At 37.2% G+C, this 20,227-nt stretch overlaps 1 protein-coding gene and 1 non-coding gene across 2 annotated transcripts in view; both read right to left on the reverse strand.

The window, feature by feature from the left end:
* Nucleotides 1–20,227, reverse strand: part of LOC134797477 (atypical protein kinase C) — a 189,734-nt gene that overhangs the window by 114,451 nt on the left and 55,056 nt on the right. The window lies entirely within an intron of this gene.
* Trnaa-ggc (transfer RNA alanine (anticodon GGC)) lies at nucleotides 17,004–17,075 on the reverse strand. Its single transcript has one exon. It is a non-coding gene; the product is annotated as a tRNA-Ala (tRNA).

The following is a 20,227-nucleotide window of genomic DNA, read 5'->3' on the forward strand; positions in this document are numbered from 1 at the left end:
CTTTTTTAACAAAAGTTCTAAAAAGTAAAGTACGCCTTTATTGTCCTTTAAGAGCTTATAAGGTTTTAGCAGAAATGTCACTAAAGAAGCCTTGGAATAAGATTGATTATGTCCTTAATTGAAGAATGCTGACAAACACTAAGTTTACCCTACATTAAGAACAGAGGAGAAATGCTTAAATAAGTGGCACGAGGGCTCTCAACTCGAGCCTGCTTGAATACTTTTATTGAAAAATCTTTATAATGTCATACTTAGGACAACCGAGTGATGGACGAGACAACACGTTAACAATCCAAGTTAAGACATTTATTTGGTACTGGAACGGGTCAAAATAGAGGCAAGAGTGTGATCAGATCAGGTAGTCTCTAATTGATAAGCTTTTATTTAACTTGAACTGTATGTATGTATACCTACGTTCGTGGCTTATATCGACGCCGGAAAGCAAACACGTAGTAACCCACAAAAACCAAATTGTTCACCAAAGACGAAAAACTTTTCGAGTTTTGAAAAAAAAAAATCATAATTATCTTGTTTATGAACATAACTTACTCAAAATTGGATACAACAATCAAAATTTTTTGGACTTCAATTTCATTTAAATAAATTTAACCGTAAGTTGTTACAAGTCCGTATTTTGTGGGTTACTACGTTTTGATGTTTTTTACACAGTAAGCAAACACGTAGTAAACGTCATTACCAAATGTATGGGATAGCATTTCCATGAAATTTGTATGTATAGCAAAAACGCAGTAATCCACCTGGATTTGACAAAAGATATCCGTAATAAAGTCTTAAACGTTGTCGTATAGAAATTTTGGGTGAACAAAATGCTGTAACAGTATTTGTGTTCTTCTTGTAAGCAATTTAGAATGCATTAAATGTATTGCCAAAAATTTTACCACGCCCTTAAAAATGACTTTAATGGCATCTTAAAGAAAATTGCACGACATTTCAAATGTATACTTATAAAATGTGAAGATGTTTCCGGGATTCATAAACGAAAATAAAACATCTATTATGATGATTTGAATTATTAAATTGAATTAAAAAAATATTAAATTAAAAATTATTAAAAAAATATTAAGTTGATGATCGGTGGCCAGGTTGAGGACAGAAGAGGCAGAGGCAGAATACCCACACGCTGGTTTGATGCTATTGAGGAAGTCACACGCGTCAAGTTCCAGGGCTCTATGCGGAAGGCAGAAGATCGGCCAGGTTGGAGAGCAATCCAAGATAAAGCGACTTATGGCGGTCACGACCCTCAGTCATGAGGTTTCGATGAGGAAGAAGAATTATTAAAATGAATATGAGTATTCTTAACAAAACACATAACCTTTGTTTAATATTCAAGATTTTCAAGAACATAATTAAATCTTATAATGTTATTGCAAAACCAATTAAAAAATAAGAAGTCCACTTTGAACAAGACAACGTAATGGGAGATCAAAATCTAACCAAAGTATAACAACGTTGTTTGATTAAAAAAAGTGGTTTCTACATTCTCTTATAAAATATAAGTCCACTTTAGACAAAAGAAACTTTCACCAGATACCATAAGACCAAATTTTATTTAAGTATCATAAAACCATAAAATTGATACACACCGTAAATATTGAAATAGCATGTGGATTCATGCTTACAATTGAAAAAAAAACTTACTTTTCTTAAAAAAAAACATACACTTTAACCAAAATCCCCGTAATATTTTACTTAATTACAAACATGTCGACTTACTTTCACCCCCCGAACCGCACTGAGCGACGGCGCAAACGTTCGAGTAATGGCCGCGACAGCCACGTTAAAACGAAATAAGGCGCAGAAGTTTAAACCTTACGCCCTACAATAGTGAAGTAATTATTAAGTAGTAGTTTTACTTGATCCTTGTAAACGTAGTTAAAGTCATTTCTCTCAAATTTGAATACTATGTGAATTTGTGTTAAACCACTACTCGACTAAACATTATTTCCCGCCAAATAGCGTAACTGCAAGAATTTCACTTTCATGAGCGGCAAACACGTAGTAACCTACACTTGCGTCAGAATTACGGAGGTTGTAAATGACAAAACTAGAAATTGTATGGAATTCAAAGTGCTGTAAATACAATGATTATTGAGTTTTTTTTGCTATTTACTGCGTGTTTGCTGAGTAAATTTCAAGAAAAACGAGAAAATTTGTGTTCCTATTTTCCCCATTTTTCATCGTATTGTGGTTTCGACCTATCGACGCAGAAAAAATTGGAGATTCCAAAAATGCAATAAAATTTTTTTTGACCCTGTGTGGGTTACTACGTGTTTGCTTTTCGGCGTCGAAATGTTAAGTTATGTAAGGATTGTATTCTTCTTTTATTTTTTGCCTCGAATAAACGCTCCCTATTCTATTCTTGCAAGGCAAGCTAAACTAGACCTGCTTCCCCATTATTCGATTGAGCAAAAACTTCATATACCTACATAATATGTAAGTTGGGTGACCATGCAATATTACGATACCATCGAGTTGATCTGATGATGGACACAGGAGTGTGGCCATAGGAAATCTACAGCAACCTAATTAGTTGCCTGTTGAATGAAAACTGTAATCAGCCAAAAAAAATGAAATTTTTAACAAAAAACTTACTTGAAAACTTAAAATAATCTATATTCGAGGACATGAGAAAACTATAGGTATTACATCAGTAGCAGTCAAAATATATTAATAGTTTATTACACACTAAATTACATATAATTTACATGCATCATTTCATAATCATTTTGGTATTTTAACTTGATCATTTTAAATTTACTCTTCCATTTTAAATTTTAGAAGGTATTCCTGTTTATTGGCACTGAATCACAAAACAAAACTAGACCTTGGCAGTTTGGCACCTAATAGGTTTTAGCGGGACTATCCCTAACTACTGAATAGAAATAATATTTTATATTAATTTGGCGAAGAGCCACTAAAACACCCTATTTTTTTTTATTCAGAAACAAACAGGCATACATGGTTTATGCACATATTTTAGAGACAATAAGAATATACCTATAGTTTCATAACAAAAAATGGTCATCGATATCACACTGATTAAATGCTATATCATTCACAAAAGCATACAACATAGGTAAACAACATCCCAAAGAATACGAGAACACCGCATGTATACGTAACATCAGACATCCATTACGTACAACTACAATAAACGCCTAACTTTGCCCGCTGGCGTGGCGTTTTTGTGCCCACACGTACAACGTTATCACTAACATCAAAAACTCCTTAACCCGTTAGTATAAAGACGGCTATCGCTTGATCCGAGTGTCGGATAAGTTGGTAGAACAGTACAGCAAAGAGGCGGACGCGTCACTCTCCATGGATGTATTTGTGCAGCCAAAAGATATATTGATTGGTTTTGGAGGCTTGTTTCATAGCCAGTCATGCTGTGTAATGGAAATAGGACCTTGATGCATTGTTATACAGTTTGTATTTCAATAGAGATCATTGTAAGATTTCGCTCAACTTATCTGTTTGACCAACGGGAATGCGATGAGATTATGTTTATAAACGTAGTTAGATTTGTTTGATCATAGATTTGTTTGTTTGCGAAATCAGGAAACATTTCAACGTTGTGCTCGCCTCTAGTATGGAATGTAGTCTAGTTAATGAAAGTAAGAATTAGTTAAGGGTAAACCATTAAAACTGCGCGCCCCTCCAAATCACCTACGCTCTACGCTCACATCTAAGGGCGCAACGTACATATACAAACAAAATAAAAGTAGATCCTATATAGTTTCGTAAATAGTTATTCAAAGCAAAATAATAGATTACTGTAGACTCGCGTGCAAAAATATTGCATCACTTTGCATTTTTTCGTCCGCACCCAATATCTTTGTAATTCTATACCCGATTCTGAAAATTTTGGTATCAACACTATCAACTGAAAGCTTATAATCTAACGCATTAGAAAAATGGTAAATTCATTGAAATTTCGAATCTGAAGACTTAAAAAAAATCAGAAAACTGAAAGTACAGTGGAACCTGGATAATTGCAATTTCAAGGGACCGGCCATTTTTTGTCAATTAACCAGGTTTTTCATTTAAGCAGGTCGTGTCAATTAACGAGGTTCACAAAATCGTTGTGTCAATTATAGAGGTTTTCATTAATAGAGGTTGCGTTCTGACAAATTTATTTTATGGAGGTGCAAATAACCATTGAAAGTAGATTTACACGCTTACGTTCTGGGTTTCTGGTCTATATATAGCTTCTGTCTATACTTGCACTTTTACACTACATTAATTACTACTTTATTTTCTTATTAATCATTTGGGTTTAAAAAATTCCCTTGAATTGTAGAAGAAAGTTTTATTGGAATGTAAAAAGCATACTTTGTTTTTGATTTAATTAAAACTATTTCACCTACTACAGGCTGTGTTATTTATTGGGTATCTATCCCAATAAATAAATTGAATTCTGGATGAAGATATAAATAAAATGATCATTGCTATTAAAATATTGTTTCTGCTGTCTACAACTACATTATTTCAATTACAGAGGTAATAAGTAACACTCGTTTCAATAATAGAGGTAATAAAAAGAAGAGCAAAAATAACGGATTTTTTTAGCACAATGTCAATTATAGAGGTCTTAGTTGCGACGTGGTCAATTACAGAGGCAAAATTACGAAAAGCCCTAAAATCTAAATTGCAATTACAGAGGTTCCAAAATTTCAATTATAGAGGCCTTTTGGTCTCAAGGGACCGGAACCGGACTTTTGGTTGCAATTATTGAGGTTTTCCATTTATCCAGGTGCCAATTAACCAGGTTTCACTGTAGTCGCATAATGCTCCAAAAATAAATCAGGAAAGTTGAGAATAAAAGTATTTTTTTTAATACAATATAAATTATTATTATTAAATTAATACTTGGTATTGCCACCCATAGCCCTCCTTACACAAATCAAGCGGTTTTTCATAGACCTAATTTACTTTTTAATGTGATGATGAGGAATAGCGTCCCACTCCTCCAGCAAGGCGGCCTTCAGCTCCTCAACATTGACCAGGGCAGGATTCCGCTTCCGAACCCTCCTTTTCAGGTAGTTCCATACGTGTTCAATGGGGTTAAGGTCCGGGCTCATCGCTGGCCAGTCCATGGTGTCGATGCCCACTTCGAGAAGATAAGCTGCGGTGGCCCTAGCAGTGTGACACGGGGCATTATCCTGCATTAGGATGAACCCCTCATCAAAAATACCATAAGGAACAACATGTTCCTCCAGGATATCAGTGACGTACTTGGCAGCGGTCAATCCACCGTCACGGCCCTCGACAGTCACGAAAACCAGCTCTGTGCTCGCTGTCCGCCCGTCGTAGAAAATGCCGCCCCAGAACATGACGGGTCCACCGCCATAGGCGACCCTTTCGGAGAAGAAACATGGAGCGAACCATTCTTCTGGCCTTCTGAAGACTCTTCCTCTTCGGTCACATCCATTCAAGCACATTCTGCACTCGTTCAAGAAGAGAACTGGGGTTCATTGCTCAATGGTTCAGTCGTTACGATTTTCAGCAAACTCTCTTTAGGCTGCACGGTGTCGCGCCAGCAATCTGAGCGCCGCTGCGGGCCTCCTGGGTGTCAAGTTCCCTTTCTTAAGTCTTCTTCTTATTGTCCAGTTACTGGCAGCCACTCCGCGTACCTCACGCAGACGCTGCTGGATGGCAATGCTTGTCTGGTGTCGATCTCGGAGAGATATTGAGACAAAGAAGCGGTCCTCCCTCTCTGATGTACACTTTCTGCGGCCGCTTCTTGGTCTTGAAGTAAAGGATCCAGTCCCCTGAAACCTCTGGTAAACTCTTCAAACTGTAGATTGGCTTAAATTCAGCTCGGCTGGACGATTTGGCGGACTTCAGCTTCAGTGGTTTCCATTTTTCCAGGTCTTCTTCACGGAAAAATATGCGGAGATATGTAACGATCAACTTCTGATAAGTGACTGATAACAACTCCTTCTCTACCCCCCGTTTTATAGGGGTCAAGGGTAGCGCAACTCGTGCGCGTGATAACGTGAAACCGCTCACAAATCGGGAAAAAGCTGATAATTTGAAAAATACTGGGCCGGTTTCCATGTTTTTTTACTTTTCATAAAGCTAAAACTTCAAGAAACATGATCACATTAAAATAATTCAGCGAAATTAACCAGTTTACAAATATATTGGGTGCAGTTGAAAAAATGCAAAGTGATGCAATACTTTTGCACGCGAGTGTAGAAACATAATTTATTTATTTATTTATTTATATGAGCCTAGAGTGTCCCACCGCTGTGTAAAGGCCTCCCTCCTCCCCTTCCACGTACCTATCCCGGTTTTGACCCGTCTCCCACCAGTTCCTATCAAAGGCTTCAAGGTCATCTCGCCAACGCCGTCGAGGTTTGCCGCGACCCCGGGTTTGATGTGGGACCCAATTGGTTGTTGTTTCAGCCCACAAGTCATCCGGCATACGGCAAACGTCTCCTGCCCAATCCCACTTCAGCTTGGCGGCTGTTTCAGCTACGTCGGCTATTTGAGTTTTAGAGCGTAGTACAATATTTTTGAACGATAGGTCAACTTTATGATATTTAAATGGCTATAATTAAGAGGGGTATTTTTTAAATAGCCTTAAAACAGTATGTAAAAAAAAGAGGAGCCTATTTCTGCCAATTAACTGTTATACAGTTTGGCGGAGGTTGTACCTATCATGGAAAAATATGCTGTTCCGTGAATAAATGGTTTATTTATTTACTTATTTTTATTATGACGTAAGTGCTGAGTAGGACTTTAAGAGTGGAGTTTTGCGATTCAGCGTTAGTGTAAAGTTGTCAGAAATAAAAAGTAACTTATTTACAACGTCAAAATAAACCTTGAACGTAACATAAAATTTTGCTACGCAAGTGTATCGAACAAAATATCGGTTATTAAAAGCCATAAAAAGTTGGCAACGTTATTTAATCAAAGTTGCCCACTCCACGGTCCGAGTTGGAGGAAATTAAAAAACTTGCGCACATCCGAGACACTTAACAGTTGAGCACAAAAGATTGAGGGGAAAGATAAGATAAGATAAACATGGCGGAACAGGGAGAAGTTGTTTTATTGAGAAAATATATGGCTAATTTATAAAGTATTCAGAGTTAATGTTACTGTTTGTTGAGGTAGATTTTTTGATAAAGGAAAAGTTTATGCTTGAACGCTGTTTTAGGATATATAAAAAATATTTTTTGTTTTCAAACAACTTCTTTGAATTTTAACTTCAACGTTTCCAACCAAGATGACAAGTTATAAAGAAGAAAATCTTAATTCGACATTATTATGTTTTAAATTGACTTGCTTTCAGGCGCTCGCTACGCTACGCGTAAGTATCGAAAAGATTCCTGCAAATTTTACCAGATCGTCGAGTTGTCTATTCGTGTGCCTTCTCACGATTACTAAGAATAGAATAGTATAGTTATTTATTCGTAAACACACAGACAATAGACGTATGTAGGTACATAGAAAAAACATAGTGAAAAATAAAGTGTCACGAAATGGCCCCATCTCAGCATGTTGCTGGCGACTTCCAGCTCTGATCTTCCGATGAGACCACGAAACACATGAAATTACTCGTACATGAAATATTTTTTAATTATCAAGAATTTATCTGTATCGGACAGCTAAAGTAGACATATATAAGTCCGAGAGCTCGTCACTTACGTCATTAGCAATAGAGGTGACAATAACTGTAGATGAGCATACATATTGGTGAACAACACCATTTTTACTCATTCTATTTAGTCAAAAATAACTTGGTTTTTTGTTAATCTTGCCACTCGACACGAGTCGTTATTTTTCCGCGATCTACGAACACGAACAGAGGTTCTCGTATAATGCAATGTGACATTAGCCGTACGGGTTAATGGTCCGCGCGTTGAGCCGAAGTTGAGTATTATAGACTGAGAGCTAGCCCAGTAAAATTGCCTACCATTTCTAGGGCAACGGAATCTGTCGAGTTAGTTTGTTACACTATCCTTTACCCATTATGGTACAATGGTGTTCCGGATATGTATTTGAGAAGCGTGAGCAGAGCCGAAACCAACACGTAGATGCCGTTTTGACACTTTAATGAGATGTAAGGGGTACATCGAACGGATGCTAACCTTGTCCGCGGCCTGGGACGCACGCAGAGACAGCACCCGCCAGGATGTAAGAACTATTGAAAGTTGATAGAATCTAAAATGAACTAGGTTATTGGGTGAAAGCGATGGACTAAATACTGGGTTGTAGGATAGAAAACCGGATACTATCCTTATTATTTGGTTTGACGTAAATAAATGTATTCTCCTTCTTTCTTTCTATTATTAGATCCGGGTATCTTAACAGTTGTACAACGGTGGAGGCGTAGTAAAAAACGTGAAAAGTCTCCTTTATAGAGGGCAGGTCTTATTATCATTGAAAAAAACACATTGCGCATTATTGCGGAAACAAAAACAGCGTACGACGACTATGAGTATCGTAAGACTTCTCCTGGCTCTTGTTTTCTCCTAACAGATATGCTGTATTTGAATGAGATACATAATTAACTTTAATACTACACCAAACCCAGAACTTGCATCCTTCAAGAGCATGAATTATCTTTATTTCCACCGATGAACAGCTGTCAGAATCTTTGATCTAGTAACAAGGGTAGCATCATTGCTCTTGAAGGGGTTGACATTATCAGGGGCTAGCTCTCCGCCTACTAGTCGCACTACACGTCGCCAGCAGCGACATTTTTCATCCTAATCGGCCTTTTTACATAACGCTGCGTGGATAGTGACGTCTTCTGCGGTGTAATAGTGCCTTAATGTTAACCTCTTTAAGTACACTAGAATATTTTTACCTATATATGATTCTTGACGGTGCTGGCCGGGGTTCAGGCAGACCGAAAAGGAGATGGCGGGACGACTTGCGACGCATTCTACCCCAAAATGGTGGGAAAATGCCGATGATAGGGTCTTTTCAGTCCTTGCAACATCTATTGTCAAGTAGCAGTAGGTACTGATAATTCCGCTACTCGATGCTAGATGACGACTACGAAAATAATAGACTAAAACTGATGTATGAAGTGAGCACTCTATTCTTACTATATTTATCTATGCTTTTACCCACCCTCGGTACTCAGAATTGATTTATCCATGAATTGTCAGGAGTGACTCGTAAATACACAAAGAATATTTAAAAAGCATTGTTTATACTTTAGTTACTTTCATATTTTCCAAGAAAACAATGTAAAAGCCACTTAAGTTGCTACTTTATAACACTCTCGAGATTTCACATAAAAGTGTACTTCTAACCCATTAGGGCATTACAAGAAAACAATGGAACTGCATTAACGTTCATATTGTCCTGTCAGACTGGTAAATATGGCATTAAATAAGAAGATAAACAAAGAGATAATATAGTATAAACAAAGAGAATAGAGTGTATAGAAACGGATTGTTAAACCGCTGAACCGATTGAGATGAAATTAGGTACGGAGATAGATTGAGGATAGGATAGTTTTTATCAATCATCGCAGACAAAGACGAGGGCTGAAATTAATGGCAAATAAGGTTAAATAAGGTTGCAACACATAGACACTGCTTTACGGAATAAACTGTCTTTAAATCAACATCAACAATGCAAGTGTCATTTGGTCTTCCATAAAGATTCGATTGACACTTCATTCAACAAAATTAGCTCAAAAGTTTTAATCATAAATACGATGACTTTAAATTCAATTGTTATAGTTGTGTCCGCCTTGGTCATTAGAACCTAAGTGCGCTAACGAGATAAGCACACGCCCACTTTTCAAGTCATATGCCATTTGTCAAGTGAAATAGGCCTACAGTTCCATTTACAGCAGTTTGCCAAAACGGGCCCAAAATGATAACCCAACGACGTAACTTTCTGACCTAATTTTGTCTTTTTCCGCTTTAAACTTAGTCAATTATTCTCAGGACAGCGACGTCTAAAAAGTAAAAGGCGGTTTTTGACAGCTTAGCACCTTTTTTATTGTTTATTTATTAACTGATGCAGTATTTAGTTTGGTAAGTACAATGTAGTGATGTTTTATTCGGTAATTTTTCCTCTCTATTGCATTTCAAATATTCTTTTGTTTGCTAAACTTAAGATTTTTCATTTTAGAGTATGTTCGGAAGGAGGAGAGTCGTGGAATGTATTGGAACGTACAGACTCTCGTCGACGCATAAACCGTGTATTATTTGACGGTGTATTATTATTTTACATATGTAAAATTACATGCCTGTTCCTTTGTTTTTAATACAGCATTACCCATGTATCTTTAACGCACGGGCATATCCTAGAATAGCGTTCCATTAACTCTTTTGTATTCGTTCTTTATTACATTAGACGCATTAGACGCAGAGTTGACGTGAAATTCTATTGCGATATGCATAATGGAAGAAAGGGAACACTTAATATGAGAAAACGTTGTGAGAACTTCACTCCCTTAGCGCGAAAATAAATTATTCCATGATTGTTTACATACGGTATCAGACAATACAATAATAAATATGATAAGTATAGAGTTACTTCAAGTTTGAGATCGGCAGATGCCGATTTTTAATACGGATTTGTATCCAATCCATAAAATATAACGACATGTAAAACACAAAACCACGAATACCAACTTAGTCCAATTGTGTGAGTTATATTTAATCTGGTTCATAAAGTAAAATTTAATTCTAATTCGGGTGAAATACTAAAAATAATCTTTTGATTCAGTAGCTAAAGAAAAACGCAATTCCCTTGCGATTACAAACTCATCAGTGTCGAAGTCATTCGTGAAAGACCTGCGCAAAGGCACAATTTGAATAATCTTTGAAGGGAGCGTTAAAAATTAATATTACTTAGCATTTTAAATTACCGGGGACATATAAAATTTCCGCAGTAAAAGGATAACAATAAAACCCTCTGATCCTCATACCGCAGAACAGATATAGAACAGTAGAGGATAATGTTTGTTGTTTTAATCCTTTCTCGTTGTGTATTAACCTAAATGACTGATCAAAAAATAATCTAAACATTTTTACTTTTATATTTTTATCGGAAACAATTTAATTTTTGTGTTAAATTTGACGATAATGTCTGAATATTAAAGATTATTTTCAATGTAAAATAAATAAAAATAACAGTTAAATTTCAATTGAATGGATTCATAAAGTTTCTTATAATATAAGTAACTGAGCGTATTTATAAAGCAAATGAATCTTTGGTCTAGACCAGCGGTCGGCAACCTTTTTTTGCGTAGTTTTAGTAGCGTAGTTAACGATGAGTAAGTTGACGCGGGCCGCACTTTGTTAACATTTATGACTTTATCAGACATTGTAGAATAGAATTAATTTATTCGTAAGCACAAACAATCGGTACAATACATTACATTATATAAAAGAAAACATAAAATAAGATTAAAGTGCCACGAAATGGTCCCATCTCAGCATGTTGCTGGTGGCTTCCAGCGCTGATCTTCCGATGAGACCATCAAGTGAGAAGAATCACGGGAGGTAAAAGACAAGAAGAAAAAAGACATAGAAATAACATACAGTAAACAAATAGTCAAATAAGAAAAAATAAAAAAAAAAGTTACACAGCAAGAAGTTACAACATAACTACTATTTACAACTAAGATTATTTAATACATAAACGTCGTTTCTCAATATTACATAGCCAGAGAGGATCGCAGGCCGCAAGTGACAGTTTCACGAGCCGCATGCGGCCCGCGGGCCGCAGGTTGCCGACCGCCGGTCTAGACCAAAGATTCATTTGTTTTATTGATCTAGATTTGTGCAAAAACTACACTATACATATACTTACATTGGCAATAGGCAGTAAACAATAAGTATGAAGTGCCTCTAGTTTTACAAATATTTACCATTTTAAAAATTACTACGCTTTAGCAGTGACCCCAAAGCACCTCAATAGAATAGAATGTCATTTTGAATTTAAATCTGTTTCTAGCTAGCCCGCTAAGTCGTTAACGGTCCTGTCTGCGATTAACACTTCGCCTGGATTACGAAAACAGTTTCGGACACATCGGTCAACCCTTCTTCAGTCGCGGCAAAAAGTGTCGTGACTTAGGGCAGAAAAGAGCCTAATAGATTTATACATCGAGTGATTTATTATTTACTACTTAATTGAATGATGAGGGCAATTATGAATAAGCTTGTAATTTTTAGAAACAATACCTATTTGAATTTATCTCGATGAAATTTATTATGGCTACGTGTAAATTACTTTTGAGAATTAATGTCGAAACACATGTGTGTATACAATATAGATTTGGAAAGATTATATAGGTAAGGTAGGTGGTACCTTACCTAAATATTCTTTCCAAATCTATTTTACCTAAGTAGGTACTGAGGTAAACAAGCGAGAGCTAGGACGATTTATTAATCTTTTTTTTGTATTTCTTTCGATAACAGAATTATGGAATGTTGAAGGATTCCGATGTAGAATGATGTTATAAATTTAAACATTAATTCAATATTATATGTCGCTTATGATTCGTTATAAGGGGATAACGATGCACTGAGTCATTTTAATACATCCACCGCCGGAAAAGTTCGCATGTGCGCATCACACACACCGGAAAACTAAGCCCTATTCACCCAGCATATAGTTCATTATCCAAGCACACGTTATAACTAACGAACATATCTAGAATATTCTCCAAAATCTCGCATTGGGGCCCACTAACTGCGTTAACACGGCCGGCGCATTTAACACATCGCTGGGATCATTTGGACCGCGAACACGGAATCCGGGCAGGTTTTGACAGCCCGTGCGACACGCGTGTAGCATTTTGGGCCTTAAGCGTGAGGGGTGAAATGCTAAATTTTGTAAACATGGATGTGCATATTCGGTTAAGATAATAACTAAAATTATGGCGAGATCTAATGCTGGTTGAAAATTTAATGGTAAATACGATTTAAAATATATTCATCCGTTAGCGATCCCATTTGTAAAATACGTATGATAATTATTTCCTTTATTTATTTTTGATCTTAAGATAGGTTGTTTATAACATGAATATAAAAGTAAAATACAAAAGCATATAAAACAATAAAAAATACATATAAACACATTATAAAAACCTAACCTAGGGTGCCGCCGGCAACGGGGCAGGGCCCAAGCTGCCGGTGGTCAGGGCCGCAGAGTGAGGAATCGACGTACTATACGCGCCGTGTCCAAAATTACCGCCTTCTGCATCTGACCCTTGATCCAACCACCCAGCGAGAGTCTCTCTAGGTGTTGGTCGAGACTCTTCGCTATGAGACCGTTCGCTGACATGACTATAGGAACAATGATCGTCGAGTCAACATCCCACATGGCGGTTATCTCGTGAGCCAAGTCTAGGTACTTACTGGACTTGTCCTTCTCGGCCTTCACCTTATATATATTATTATTATTATTTCATATATGTATAGTCTTATTTTTATTTTATTTATATAGGATCACCAACAGTATTTAGTCTTGTTTACAAATCCATTTACTTTAAAGACACTGCACCTAGGTAATCTTTCCGGTTTGACCCATTGGTTGACTGGTAGAGAATGCCTTAAGGCATTAAGTCCGCCATATGTACCTTCATGAATTGTGCAATGAAGATTAAATTAAATAAATAAATTATGACAATAATTTCACATATGTTCAACACACTGATATTCAAGTAAATCTAATTAGTATGTAACTATCTATCGCAAATATAATCACGCCTCTGTACTAGAAAGTACATCGGCAATGCGTTCATTCCTTTACATCCACAATTAAAAATATCACACAGGGACAAAAAGTCGCAAGTGGCATTAGTGACTCGTTCCGAGCTCGCTTTATCTACTGCGCCATATATGTCCCCTGTAGACGTGTGCGCCGATTAAAAAACGATCGGCGGCGGCGTTTGCCGGAAAATCGGCGGCGGCGGCGTGTTTTCGGCGTGAAATCGGCGTGACCTTGACTTTCAGGTTTCTAAAGAAAAATCATTAATCTGTCGTTTTTCTTGAAAATTTTGATTAATCCAGGTTGCTAGTAAGTGAACTACGTAATCTACGTATAGTTTTGAATAGGTTTTGAGTAAAATGGGGTTTGTAAATGAACATAAATAGGATAGGTATAATAACTTGATTTTGCTAGTAACTGGCTTGTATTAAGGGGTTACCTGGTCCCAATGACTGTCGACCAGATTAGTATCTCTGTGTAACTCCGTTTTGTCATGCTGTACATGGCTTATCATCAAATATCCTTGCAATATCCTAGACATAGTGGACCGCTATGGCTTTTCTTTAATGGTTTTCTTGTCGTACAAGCACCAGGCTCAGTGAGAAGTATCTTCTTTCTCGTTTTCTTATTGCTGACGATTGCGACCACATGTAATTTGTCTCAATTTCGTGCTGTCAGAAGCCGTTGCACTGCCGCCAGCCATCGACCATCTCACACATGTTCCACTCTGAGCACGTTTGCCATTCATTGGGCCTAAATTCATATTATGTTTCGCCACATCATGCGTTGGAAACCGCATAATATGTCCGAAGAAAGATGTTGTGGAAACCCCAGTTAAGGGGTTTGTTCTTCTAGCTGTCCTAGGTATAAGCAGCACAGCAGCAGTCTTCGCCAACACTACATCTCTAAAGCGCCAACCTTTGCACGTCACCCTTTTTGAGGCTCAGCATCTCGGCACCATAATGGAATATAGGAAAGACGAGAACTCGTACCACCAAGATATACAAACTTTCTACAACCATTACTTTGGTCTTGGAATGGTTGATCTTAAGAACACTCTAGAACTTTCAAATTCAATTTTCACGAAAAGCCGCCATTTCATTGCATTTCTTGTTGTTATTTCCGTAAGCTAGTCGACAATAGTACAAGCAAGGATGATAATATTGATGATCGCAACGCAACATTAGCTATAGTAACAGCACCAGTCATGGGACATTTAAGAGGAAATTTGGAGTATTTATGATCCGCCTTTCATGTTTTAGGCGTGTTGTATCAAAGATACTGCAATGAGTTTCCACATAATTAACAAATTAAAACTATGCTTTTTTTCTCCAGTCATGGACACCAAAGCTCCAGTAATGGGCCCCCGGTAATGGACGTGGATCCAGTAATGGGCCCCCTATAATGGACATTGCTCTATCAGTATAAAATTTTGAAATGGGGAATAAGTTATGGCAAAAAAATCAATTTTTGGTATAAGCTTTTATCGCTGAATGTATTTTTCTTTCCACAGCTAATTATTATTGTATTAGATTCATCGAGACAATTCTAATATACCCAAACACAATTAGTTAGGGTTTATTGCGATAAAGTTCCCATGGCCACCTCCTGTCTCCATCATCAGATCAAGTCCATGTTATCATAATATTGCATTATCATCCGATTTGCATACTTAATTACGTACTTACACAAAATTTCAACTGAATCGGAAATCGAAAAGTGGGTCAAATTCAGCTACTAAGATTTGACCCACACTAACTAACAAGGCAAGTTAAATAAAAGTTTGGAAAAACGATATTAATTTATCCTAAGTCCGAGAATACCTCCTGGTTGACATATTTCGTAACTACATTTTACTTCTGTATTGTTTAAAACATGAAATTATGGCATGGCAAGCATCATTATGTCAATTGTCCCATCATAGGAGGTATGCAGTTTTACAGCTCCTATAATGGGATTGGACCAAATACCACTATTTTTTTACATCTGTGGAGTCACAACATAGTGTGTTATATACCTTATCTCATGGTAAATGCAATTAACGAAACACATTCTAGTTTTCATCAAGTATTAATTAATTAAAATTTAATAAATTAACTCACCTCTCTTAGCGAAGTTGTTAAGAATTTTTAGTGATATTTTTTTTCAGTGGCACGACAACTTTTGGGTTGACGCACATTTCTTAAAAAATAACCGAATTTAATAAAAAATCAAACATAATCAGCTCTAGGACTCTTATTTATGATAAAAATATATCCAGTGTTTATAAACTACTTTTATATACTTATTTTAGAGGAATTGTGTTTTTTTGTCCCATTACTGGTTCCGTGTCCATTATAGGGTATACTACTATAGTTAGTTTTCCTTTTCTGTTGCTCATTGAGGTTCCATGGTACATGAGCCCTGTGTTTTCTTTGCCTAGTTAATTGCAATGTAAGTATTTTCATGTAATAGCATTCTCACTTCGTATGTGAGGTGAAGGTGTAAAAATTCTAATTATTTAATAGTTGAATGTGAATACAAAATTTACAGGAAAAAATCCTACTTCATATAATGACGTCAACTTTCTTGACGCTGAACACTAAGGATTACTTAAATTGGTGTGTCAAATAGTTTGTGCAACTGGCTATTCTGTTTCATTTAATAAATAATTGATATATATTTGACAACTGTAACATATATAATGCAAAAATCCTATTGTAATCCAAATATCAAGTGAAAATAGCTGATTAACAACACTCAGGGTCACGCCGATTTCACGCCGATCATTTATCGGCGGCGGCGGCGTGGCAAAAAAGTCCGGCGGCGGCGGCGCGCCGGCGCGGCGCACACGTCTAGTCCCCTGTGGTTTAAACGCCATTTGAGACAGTCCCTGAATGACGACCGCTGTATTAATGAGCATAAAATAACATAAAGTTTATTTAACAGACATATATTTGGCAGGAGGTAAAATGATTGTTAAATGCAGCAGAAAAACAAGACAATTAACTATTTAGTAATAGAACGTTCACAGACAGAAGTCAAACACACGAGCGCACAAAAGGTCGCAAATGGCACTTAATTTTTTTCGTCTCACTTTATCTACTGCGCCATGTCCCCTGTGGTTAAAACGCCATTTGAGACAGTCCCGGAATGACGACCGCGGTATTAATGAGCGGGTTCACCGGTCGGCGATCGCGCTAATTACAATCGCCGCTCAATTAAAAATACACATCAAGTATGATCTATAAATTGTAAATACAGATGTCAATCACAATGAAAAAATCAACGATGATTAACTCTGGCCAACGTGGGACTCGAACCCACATCCTTGGATTGCCGGTCCAATGCGTTAACAATTCCGCCAGCTGACCATCCGTCAATCAACGCGAATTTAGTCATTGCGACATCTGCATTCTAAGGTTTACAACCTTTAAAGTATGATCCTTGTTAAACTTATATTATGGAACTAGTAAACACTTCATAAAGTTCAATTGAACTAAAGTGGATGAACCAAAACATTCACGTATTTGGTAGAAGGTAAATAGTTCTTGTTTGTCCCGCAGCCCGCAGCTTGCTGCCCGATTCGAACTTTAAGATACGTCAGTTAATAGATCTAGAAACGATACGGGCCGACACTTACAGATGTAGTGCATAATTGTTTTCCATCGTATCTCGTAAACGTTCGTATTTGTCATGCTACTTCAGTCAACCTCAGTACTTTTTGTACCGAAACCGACTGAAATAGCAAGACACGTTCGTACGTTTCCGTGAAAATACCATGGAAAATAATTATGCAGTACATCTGTACCCATATTGACCTACGTTCTTTACGGACATTGTGAGTTAAATAAAAACTCGCAATATTGCTACTTCTCAATGCCCGATTCGAACTTTAAGATACGCCAATTAATAGATCTAGAAACGATATGGATTAGATGTGTGTGACTTCAAGATATTCACAAGAGACGACGCGTACTAGATCCATTCTAGATACGTTATAGTTTAAATATCAACTAGTTCTCTTTTGCAGCGCAATTCGGGCAACCAATGTCACTTTTACGTTAGATAGAGTAAGATATCTATTAGATGTGAATTGGATCTCTAAGTCATATCCTGTGGAAATCGTTCAACAGTATCTCCAGAATCGCGCAAACGTGAAATTTGACAGGTTAGATCTTAAACATATCGTTATCGTATCTTGGTGATGTCTAAAAGATGTCTATTTCAAAATCCGAATCGGGCCCTAACTGCCGGATACGAACTTTAAGATAAGTCAATTAATAGATCTAGAAACGATATGGATTAGATGTGTCAGTGTCAAAAGTGACATTTTTGTTTGCAGAAACGTCACATGTGACACTGACATATCTAACCCATATCGTTTCTAGATCTATTAACTGACGTATCTTAAAGCTCGAATCGGGCCGTCTGTCATCTCAACAGAGTAAAGACGTGAAACGTGAAACATCTTAGGTAATATGAAAAGATATCGCAAGAAATATAAAAGAAGCAATATTAAGGCAGGGAACATGACGGTACACATCATTTATTAGGGTCAGGCGGGAGAAACGGCAGATTAAGGTAGAAATGCCTTTTAAAAGTATTAGTTTTATCTCAAAATAAATAGCCGGCTATTACCTATTCAAACATTTTTGGGGTCTATTTGATAGTGGGTTCTGTGTCTGAATTCATTGAGTGACCATCCGTCTTTATGTTTTATTTTATTATGTGTCATGCTATACGTCATAATTTCATAGAAGTTTGACGTTTAAAATAACACTTGCACTGCGTGGGCTATCAAAATCGCTGCCGACTTTTCTTGGTATAGCTCTAACAAGTATAGCCTAAGAGTAATTAGTTTCATACATTCTGCAATCACCACTTTGTGCGTGTCAATTCGTATCAGACAGACAGACAAAATCTGCCGTATTCGAACTATAGATGTTTATTTCAAAATTCGAATCGGGCCCAATATTAAAACTAACAAATTGTAAGCCCTGAATAACACTCAAGTATACCAAGCCCCCAGTGTGCTACACACAATACGCTACGTTCGTAGCACTGCTACGCCGTAGACCGTCTACGACCGCTGCCATCAAACAGGCAATCCCTATCAGCCAAAATATTGACAATATTGTCAGTATTGAGCGCAATACTGTGTAACACCCGTCGCCCCCACAATAAACAAATTTACATTTCTCTTTCAAGCCAGAAATTTTCTCAAAAAACATCCTCAAAGGCATTTGCGAAATATTAAAAGGACATTACACGGGAAAGCTTCTAAAGCGTTTGTTTGCCCGAAGAATCGCCGGCCGGAGTGAAAGGGCCGCGGTTTTATCTTACAGAGCACAATGGCCCGATAGGGGGAACTATTCAGGCTTTATCAAAACGACGGCGCCAGCGACACCTGTTGGGGCAAACAAAACGCCTTATCTTGGTTCTTGTTCGCGACGGTTGTCGAGCTTCGCCTTTGGGCCAGTATAAGCGCGATCTCCGACCATGCAGGTATGATGAAATCACGCCCACGAGATAGACTAACCGTCTCTCTCTAATAAATACAGTTACACAGAGACGGTTAGTAGTAGTACAAGCAAGATTCTGTCGCGGTGCTCTTGGGTTAAGCCTACAATGCATGTTTAAATAAGTTGCTATGTTACCAATCAATAGCAATACCAATCAATACCAATCAATGCCAATCAATGCCAACCAATGCCAATCAATGCCAACCAATGTCAATCAATGCCAATCAATGCCAATCAATGCCAATCAATGCCAATCAATGCCAATCAATGCCAATCAATGCCAATCAATGCCAATCAATGCCAATCAATGCCAATCAATGCCAATCAATACCAATCATTTATTCTCATATTAGACATTTCCTTTATAGGTTTTAAAATAAACTATCATTACCTAGTTTGCGTATGTAACAGCGCCATCTTTTAGGAAATTTGGATATCAAACAAAACAATGCATGGTTGCATGGTTGAGGCGCGAAATCCACGTAAGTTCGATTGTGATGTTAACGTATGCAATTTATGTATAAACGCATTCAGATTGTCGGCGCGATTCGGGAAATGAATTAGAGATTCACTAGATATGAAATAGTAAAGATATGTGACGTTCCACGACAAAAGATACCTTATGGCGGCTGGAGCTTACGCTATTATAACGCCGCTCCAATATTCAGCCGGGGCAATGGTACCTTTTGCCGTGGAACGTCACATATCTTTACTATTTCATATCTAGATAGTGAATCTCTAATTCATTTTCCGAATCGCGCCGTGTGTCTTTAGTGTGTAAAACACAGATATTTAAGTACATATGCACTAGGTATGTCGTTTTAGGCGTTTAAAAATGGGGCGTGAATTAAAATAATTGAAGTCTGAGTGATGCCATTAGGAGAATTAAAACGGGGCTATTGCGCAGAGTGCAAAGAATACAAATGATAACTGTCTAAAGGAGGCGTTAAATAATGAGGTTGTTGTTTTAATGTGTAACTCCCGCGTGGGCTTTGTTATCG

The sequence above is a fragment of the Cydia splendana genome, chromosome 15 (genome assembly GCF_910591565.1).
Source record: "Cydia splendana chromosome 15, ilCydSple1.2, whole genome shotgun sequence".
NCBI lineage: Eukaryota > Metazoa > Arthropoda > Insecta > Lepidoptera > Tortricidae > Cydia > Cydia splendana.